Below are 7909 nucleotides of genomic sequence, written 5' to 3'. Positions count from 1 at the left end.
TAATCTAATTTAATATTTATTTAATTTAATTTAATTTTAATTTAATTTAATTTAATTTAGTTAATTTTAGTTTAATTCAATTTAATTTAATGTAATTTAAATTTAATTTAATTAATTTAAATTTAATTTAATTAATTTTATTTTAACTTTAATTTAGTTTAATTTAATTAGTTTTAATTTTATTTAATTTTAATTTGGTTTTAATTTAATTTAGTTAGTTTTTATTTATTTTAATTTAATTAATTTTAATTTAATTTAATTTTAAATCCTTAGTCATCTCACCCGATCTAAATTTTCAATTAGGGAAACCTATAATTTTGTGAGATTAGTTAAATTCAATTTTTAGGGTTTGGTTGAACTTTGTGTTAGATTCAGATTTAGCTTTGGGCTCAGCAAACATGCATTCTTTGGATAAACTTCTGGGCTATGGTAAATCACCTGGACATCATTAGAGTAACCATGCTTTCGAGGTTTTCCAAATAGTCCTATCCACTGAACTTAGTACAAAACATTGGTCTAACTAGTTACGATCTATAAGGGGTAGCTTCAGTTAGTTCCACTTAGCCAAATACACCAGGTCGAAGTCATATCTTCCTAGACATGCTTAGACTAAGCTTCCATAACCTACTATCATCCAAAACTTCACCAGTACTGTAGGTCAAGTTAAACTTTGTCCCTTTTTATTCTAATCCTAATTACCCTGCCGGTTAGGTTACTTTTGGTTACCCTGTCGGGTAGATTATTTTTAGTTACCCTGTCGGGTAGATTATTTTTGAATGTGCCAACTAGTTTGGAGCCTCTCCCTAAATTATTGATTTCCTTTTTATATTTTTATTTAATTTGTAATTTAAATTTAAGTTTTTAATTTTGAATTAATTAGATGAGTCAAATTATCCTTCTTTAAAAGAGTGTATTTAAAGTTTAAATTTTCATTCAATTTTAATTTTATTAAGTTAATTGAATTATCTTTTTTTAATAGCTTATTTTTAAAGTTTAAGCTTTTATTAATTTTTAAATTTGAATTAATTAAATTTTTTGAATTATATTTCTTTAAAGGTTTGTCTTTTATCCTTTTATTAATTGTTAATTTTGAATTTTCTAGATTATCTTTGTTTAATATATTATCTTTAACATTTAATTTTAAGTTTGTTAAATTTAGTTTTAATTTTATCCTTGTATTTTCTGCCTTTTAAGTTGATATGATTAGTGGAATTTATTACATAAGTCTTATCTTTAAAATTTATTTTTTTGTTAATTAAATTATCTTGGTTTTGGATAGCATCTTCTAGACTGATTTTATCTAGATAATTAAATACTTTATTAAAGTATTTATTGATTTTATCTAAATCCATTCTCTCATTTTTTACTTTTAAATTCAAATTTAGTTTAGTGTTTGACTTACTTATGTCTAAATGTTCACTTAATTTTAAATTTTCTGTATTGACTAAATTATTTAAATTGATTTGGTCATTGTTCTGTTTGACTAAGTCAAGGTTGATGCCAAATTGATCAGAGTCTTGATTGACTTGATCAGAATCTAGATTATTTTGTGATTTTGAATTTAAATCATATAGATCTAGATTATCATGCATCATACTTGGAATAAGATCATACTTATCTGAATCATCATGCAAATTATTTAAACTACTACTTATAGGGGTATTTTGGTAAATTGTACTAACCTTAAGCGCATCTCCTAATTCAGTAGGCTTTTGAATTGGATTTGACTCGAGTCCAGAGTTGATTTTGACTTGATCATCTACCTCCAATGGCTCCTCGTGAAGCTTGGTCAAACAGGTCCAAAACTCGTGGGCATCCTTGATTTTTCCTATCCTGCAATTAACTTTGTTAGGTAACAAATCTGAAACTAACTTTATTACCTTTTGGTTTACTTCTGAGTTTTGTGTTGAACTTCTCAGTGCCAAGCCACTATCAAAGTCGTTCATGAAGATGAAGCTTTCCATCTGCATCCACAAATTGAATTCATGCCTCTCGTATATCTCATATGGAGGTGGTTCGTCGACGCTCTGTCCTTCTAGAAGAGACATTAGTCTTGCACACAAGGAAATAAAAGAAAGATCCCAAGACTTGGTCTTGGATTAGCAGTGCTGGAGGAAAAGAAATATGCGTGAAAAAATAATATTTCTTTAATAATAAAATATTAAAAAATATTAAAAAAAATATTATGTACAAATTTTTGAAAATGCGATATTTCGCTAATATCAACCAATGGTGAAAAGATGAAAATGAAGTTTTCAAAAATAGTTTTGGAGGGAAAAAATGAAAGGCGTAAGGATATTTTTTAAACCCAAACGTTATCTATTTTACTTTTGAAAAGGACCCCCTTGCTTGATTGGTGGTTGCACCAAATTAGAGCGGTACCTGCTCTGATACCACTTGTTGGATCGTAGACGTTCGATAGAGGGGGGGGTGAATATCGAAAAAAGTATCGAGAATATACAGCGAAAATAATAAAGCGAATGAAAGAGCGACACAAGTAGTTTTACTTGGTTCAGAGCCTGTGTCGACTCCTACTCCAATGCTCGCACGCAAGGGTGCTTTCGATGGGCAATTTACTAGCAATTCAGAATAGTTGTTTACAAATAAAGTACAAGAATGCTAATAAAAAGAAATAATACTGACAAAAAAAGGAATTAAAGAAACAGCGCTTTGTCAGAATATCTTCGCAGCGTCGCAGGAGCACAAGAGAGCGAATCGTGAGTTGTTGTTCTGACTCCTGCCTTGACCCTCCTTATATAGGAGGTTCGGGCGCCTGGAACCTCTAGGGCACCCTGAATATGACGTAGTCGAGCCAACCAGGGTGCTCCGCGTGGTGAGATGACGTTGTGGATAAAAATTCACCTCCGGGCGCCCGGACCCCTCCCGGGCGCCTGGACCTCCAGGCGCCCGGAACCATCCCGGGCGCCCGGACCTTCATTTTCCAGCAGAATTCTTCCTGCAAGAAAACGTTAGTCCAGAGGCAAATATAAGATATATCCTGCAACATAGAGTATTAGCATAGTTTAAAATTAAGCAGAATATTAATTAGATTCCGTCTTTCCGAGACCGGAATCTAGTCAAGATCTCGACTAAGAGTTCCGAAATGGTTCTATGTCGGATCGACGCCTAAGTTCCCTTCCTAGGAATGCGTCCTCACAGTCACTCCCCTCCGGTGACTTACCTTCACTTACTTGCTAGACGCTCGCTTAGCCCTTCGACCCGTTTGGGCTTCGTGCCAGCTATTCGGTTAGCCCGTCGACCTAGCTGGACTTCGTGTCAAACGTCTGGTCAGCCCATCGACTCGTTTGGACTTCGTGCCAGCTATCTGGTCGACCCGTCGACCTAGCTGGGCTTCGTGCAAGACATCAAGTTAGCCCGTCGACCTGTCTGGACTTCTCCTGCACACTTGATCAAAGTGTTTAGAACACAAATGAAACTAACTTAACCTACTTTGTCATTCATCAAAACTTGAGTTAGACCGTTAGTGCTAACCACACCAACACCTATGCCCTAGGGGGTGGTAACCATAGGCGGAAAGTCTTGGCGGGTTGAGCGCTTTAGGCAAAATCCTAGAGTCGGGGACTCTAGGTGAAAACCCTGTTGGTCGCAGACCAGATGGAAGTCTAGACGGGTTGTGGAGCGGACATCCAGCAAAATGTCTTGAAGCCTCGGGCGCTGAGCAAAAGTCCAGTCAATCTGGAGGACCGATCTAGCAATAGGTAACTTCTCCTGAGAGGAGTAGGTGAGGACGCGTTAATAGTAGGAGTCGGTTCGACCTAGGGTTTCAGAGGAAATCCGAAATCAGAACTGGATAATCCGAAGGCTGTCAAGTTATTGATTTATATATTATTTGTTATTTTGTCTAACTCTATTTTGCATAAAATTAACAGTTTGTAGGGTTAGACTTAGCCTTGATCGGTCGACCGAACATCTGGATTGGTTGACCGAACCTCAGTACAAAAGGATCATAATTCCAGCTCTCGGTGAAGTGTTGACCATAGGTTCAATCGACTGAACCTCGGGGTCGGTCAACTGAACCGAGGATAATTAGAGACTCAATTGAGCCGGGTTGATTAGATTGGATGAGGCGAAGATCATTAGCTAATCGGTCGATCAAACGACGGGATCGGTCAACCGAACGGTGGGATCGGTCGACCGAACGAAGGCTCTATCCAGAGGGGTTGCATCTGGATAGAAGGCCGAGCTGGTTCAGCAAGTTCGGTCGACCGAACCAGGGGATCGGTCGACCAATCTGTGTCGAGTCAAAACTTGATCCCAAGATCAAAGGATCTGGATCAGGTTTGCAGATGCTATAAAAAGGGGTCTCGGCCAGCACTTCAGGGACACCGAAAATCAGACTGCTTGCACTTCTGTGTGCTGCTCCGAAACACTGCAACAACGCTCAACTATTGCTCCGACAATCGACGACTCTTTTACCTATCCTTATATAGTTGGTATACTTTGTTTCGTTTTGTACTTATAATTGCTTACTTGTAAAGAATTTCTGAGCTATTAGTGATTGCCCATCGAAAGTGATCAACGATTGCATGCATCGTCACAGGCTTCGAACCAAGTAAAAGAAATCGTGTTAGCGATTGCTTTTTTATCTTTTTTTATTCCGCCACATTCTTACTTTGTGTTTTTCGATAAACAAATGAATTAGCCACAAGTACTATTCACCCCCCTCTAGTACTTCATTGATCCTACAGTTATTTATAAAACTCATCTGCGACCTCTAAGTTAGATGATAACACCTTTACCGTTGGCCAATGCTTCCCTTCATTAATTTTATAATATCTATTTACATTTATTTAATAGTATAAATATATTAAAATGAGTAATCTTAAACACTAAGTTTATCTCGTGAACATTCATAAACAAAACTTGTGAATAGTTCATGAACAAACTTATATATTAACTTGTCTAATTCTTAATTATAAATTTATTTCATTTATATATTTGTTAAAATAAAATATATTTCTTTAATTTTATCATTTTAAGTAACTCATAATTTGATAAAATTTAAAAGTTACACAATTAATTTATTAAATTAATTTTTAATAAAATTATAAGATAGATAGTTCTAATTGAGTTTGATAAAAAAAATTAAATTTGATTTAAGCTTGATAAAATTTTTAATAAATAAGCTAACACAAGCTTATATGTAAATGATTAAACTAGAACACAGTAAAATTAGTGTCGACTTAATTACACTACACGTGTATATATAATATTATACAAAGTTAAAAATAAATAATGTACATTTAAAATTTCAAAATTGTATTTTTAATATTTAAATCAAATAGCAAATTAAATTTGGAAAGGAGCTTCTATTTTTAGCATTCAATTCAATATTGATACTCATTTAATTTTTTTATTGACTATGACATATGTCAAGTTAGTATTGCACTATTGTTTTTTTTTAAAAAAATTAATATATGCTATATTTAAAATAAAAAAGTATGTTATATTAGATGAAAATTTTCAAATATAAAAATTATGTCAAGTTAATTAATTAATTTCTATTTAATTTTGTCGAATTTATTCTGCTCAAATAGACAACGTAAACCATTACAACTTGAGGTCAACGTAGGCTTAATTCTCATATTGACTGGCTTTTAGCTACTTTTTTCTCTCTAAAAACTCTATGATAATTTTTTAGAGTCTATATAGGATAAGTGAAAATAGAAATAACCTTATTGCAAAATGTAAGATAAAATCGACCTATTTATTGTCGCTAGGGATTTTAGCTAAAATTTCTTAATGGAGAAAGATTAAATGGGTATCTATCATTTGTAAAATAGTCGGATGGATGCATAATTTCAAATTAAAGTGAAATGGGCATCCATTTAACACAAACGGTTGAAAATATTTTTACATTATCTAATCATTTGGCCATGTAGAAGCTAGCAACTAACTTTTATACGTGCTAGAAATTAGCATCTAGCTTTTATAATAGTGACTTTATATATTTTGATTTTAATTTTCTGAATGATAACCTGATTAAAATAATATTTCAATGAGTAAAACAAATGATGTGGATTCAATAACACTCACTACATTTCACATGAACATTATTTGATCACGATCGATCGTGTAGAAACTAACATGTAACTTTCACAACGTGTAGAAATTAGTTGCTATCTTCTACAATGATGACTTTATATCATTTTAATTTTACTTCTCTAAGTGATAAGTACTCAAAAGTTTGGGCTCCATTAGTGATCACAAGTGACCTAAACCATTTTACACTTCTAGTTTTAATTCCTCCCTTGAGAGACGTAGTAATAATTAACCTTTATCTAATTATCTCACCTGAAAATAACCAACATGAATATGACGATCAAGAGTTTGAGGTCTCACCTGAAAATAACCAACATGAATATGATGATCAAGAGTTTAAGGTTAAAGTCCTAGATAACCCTACAAATGTCACATAGTTTATATAATGTAGAAATAAATTTTGCTTCGTGTAGAATATAAATCTGTCGTATTATTTGAGTTTTTTTTAGTTTAAAATGGTTATCCATAAACTTTGTCCAAAACTTCTTGATGGTGTTACCTTGTTCATGGAAATGAGCTCCTTACAACTTAAGGGCTAGAATAATGGTCTATTTAATTGATCTTAAGTTGGAGATGATCTTCAATTATCTTTACATAAAACTCCTTGATGGTTGTACATTGGTCATTTAGATCAAGTGCAAGTAAAAATGGGTTTATGGAAGCATCGAGAATATAATTGTGTTATTTTTGTCAACCTTTTTCCAATTTAAAATGATTCAACAAAAGATTTACATCAAAGCTACCACAATTGTCACTTGTTTTCTGCTGGTAGAGGACCACACCCTAAAAATGATGTTGTAACAGAATCACAACATAAAGTGTTAGGTGATCACAATGCTAGTAGAGGACTGCTTGTCACTTGTTTTTTACTTTAAGAATGCTCTTAGAGATACCCAAGGATTATAAGTTTTCAGTACAAATCTATTCCAAAGGCAGCGTAGACTCCAAGATTTTGAAGTTCCTAAAGGAGCAACAATGCACTTGTGTGACTTGTCATCTTTATCGCACCTTCAGTTTATTGGCCAACTTGTTTCCAAAAAAAAAAAACACAATTGCCATCATAATCTAAGAGATATGTATTCATACAATCAACCTCTAATTAAGATGATCATGTTCAAATTAAATTTTAATATTTAATTAAAATGCTTAATCGTTGAGTTAGATGTCAAGATTAATAAGATATTTAATAGTAAATAAATTTAAGTGGATTATGAATGACTAGACTTTTGATAATTATAAGTCAAACATAGAATTGACAAGAAAGAAGTCCAAATATGTCACGTTTGATCAAATTCTTAGCAGTTGAAGTCCTACTGTTATTGACGATGGAAGTTCTAACAAACCATTAAGAACTAGATATTAGGCATGCAAAGAAAAATCCTAATAAGTTAAGGGTGAATAGATGTTAAACACATGATGCGAAGTCTTGACAGGTTATGGAGGATTAGATATTAAGTAGTTGATGGAAAGTCCTGATAGATCATGAAGAGTTAAATGTTTGATAGTGGATAAAAATCCAAATAAGTCAAGGACCGAATGCCTAGCATGGGATGAAGTCATAGAGGGTTAAGAGTCACTAGATGTTAGGCAAGATTGGAAGTTCGACATGAGAGAGGTCTCTAGACAATGGAAATCTTGACAAGTTAAAGATGACTTGAGATGGGGTAAAGGATGCATGAAGTCCTAGAGATGAAGAGTCTCTAGGCAAGAGAAGTCATAATATGTTGATGTCATCTCAATATTAGATAAGGATAAAGTCCTAATAGGTTGAGATCGACCTGCACTATGCATATATGGAAGTCCTAGAGATATAGGCATGAGAAAATTTAGTGAACAATATTTTCAG

Source organism: Zingiber officinale, chromosome 1B, assembly GCF_018446385.1.
Source record: "Zingiber officinale cultivar Zhangliang chromosome 1B, Zo_v1.1, whole genome shotgun sequence".
In the NCBI taxonomy this organism is placed as follows: domain Eukaryota; kingdom Viridiplantae; phylum Streptophyta; class Magnoliopsida; order Zingiberales; family Zingiberaceae; genus Zingiber; species Zingiber officinale.
The sequence above is the reverse complement of the archived record's forward strand: the minus strand, read 5'-3'. Positions refer to the sequence as shown.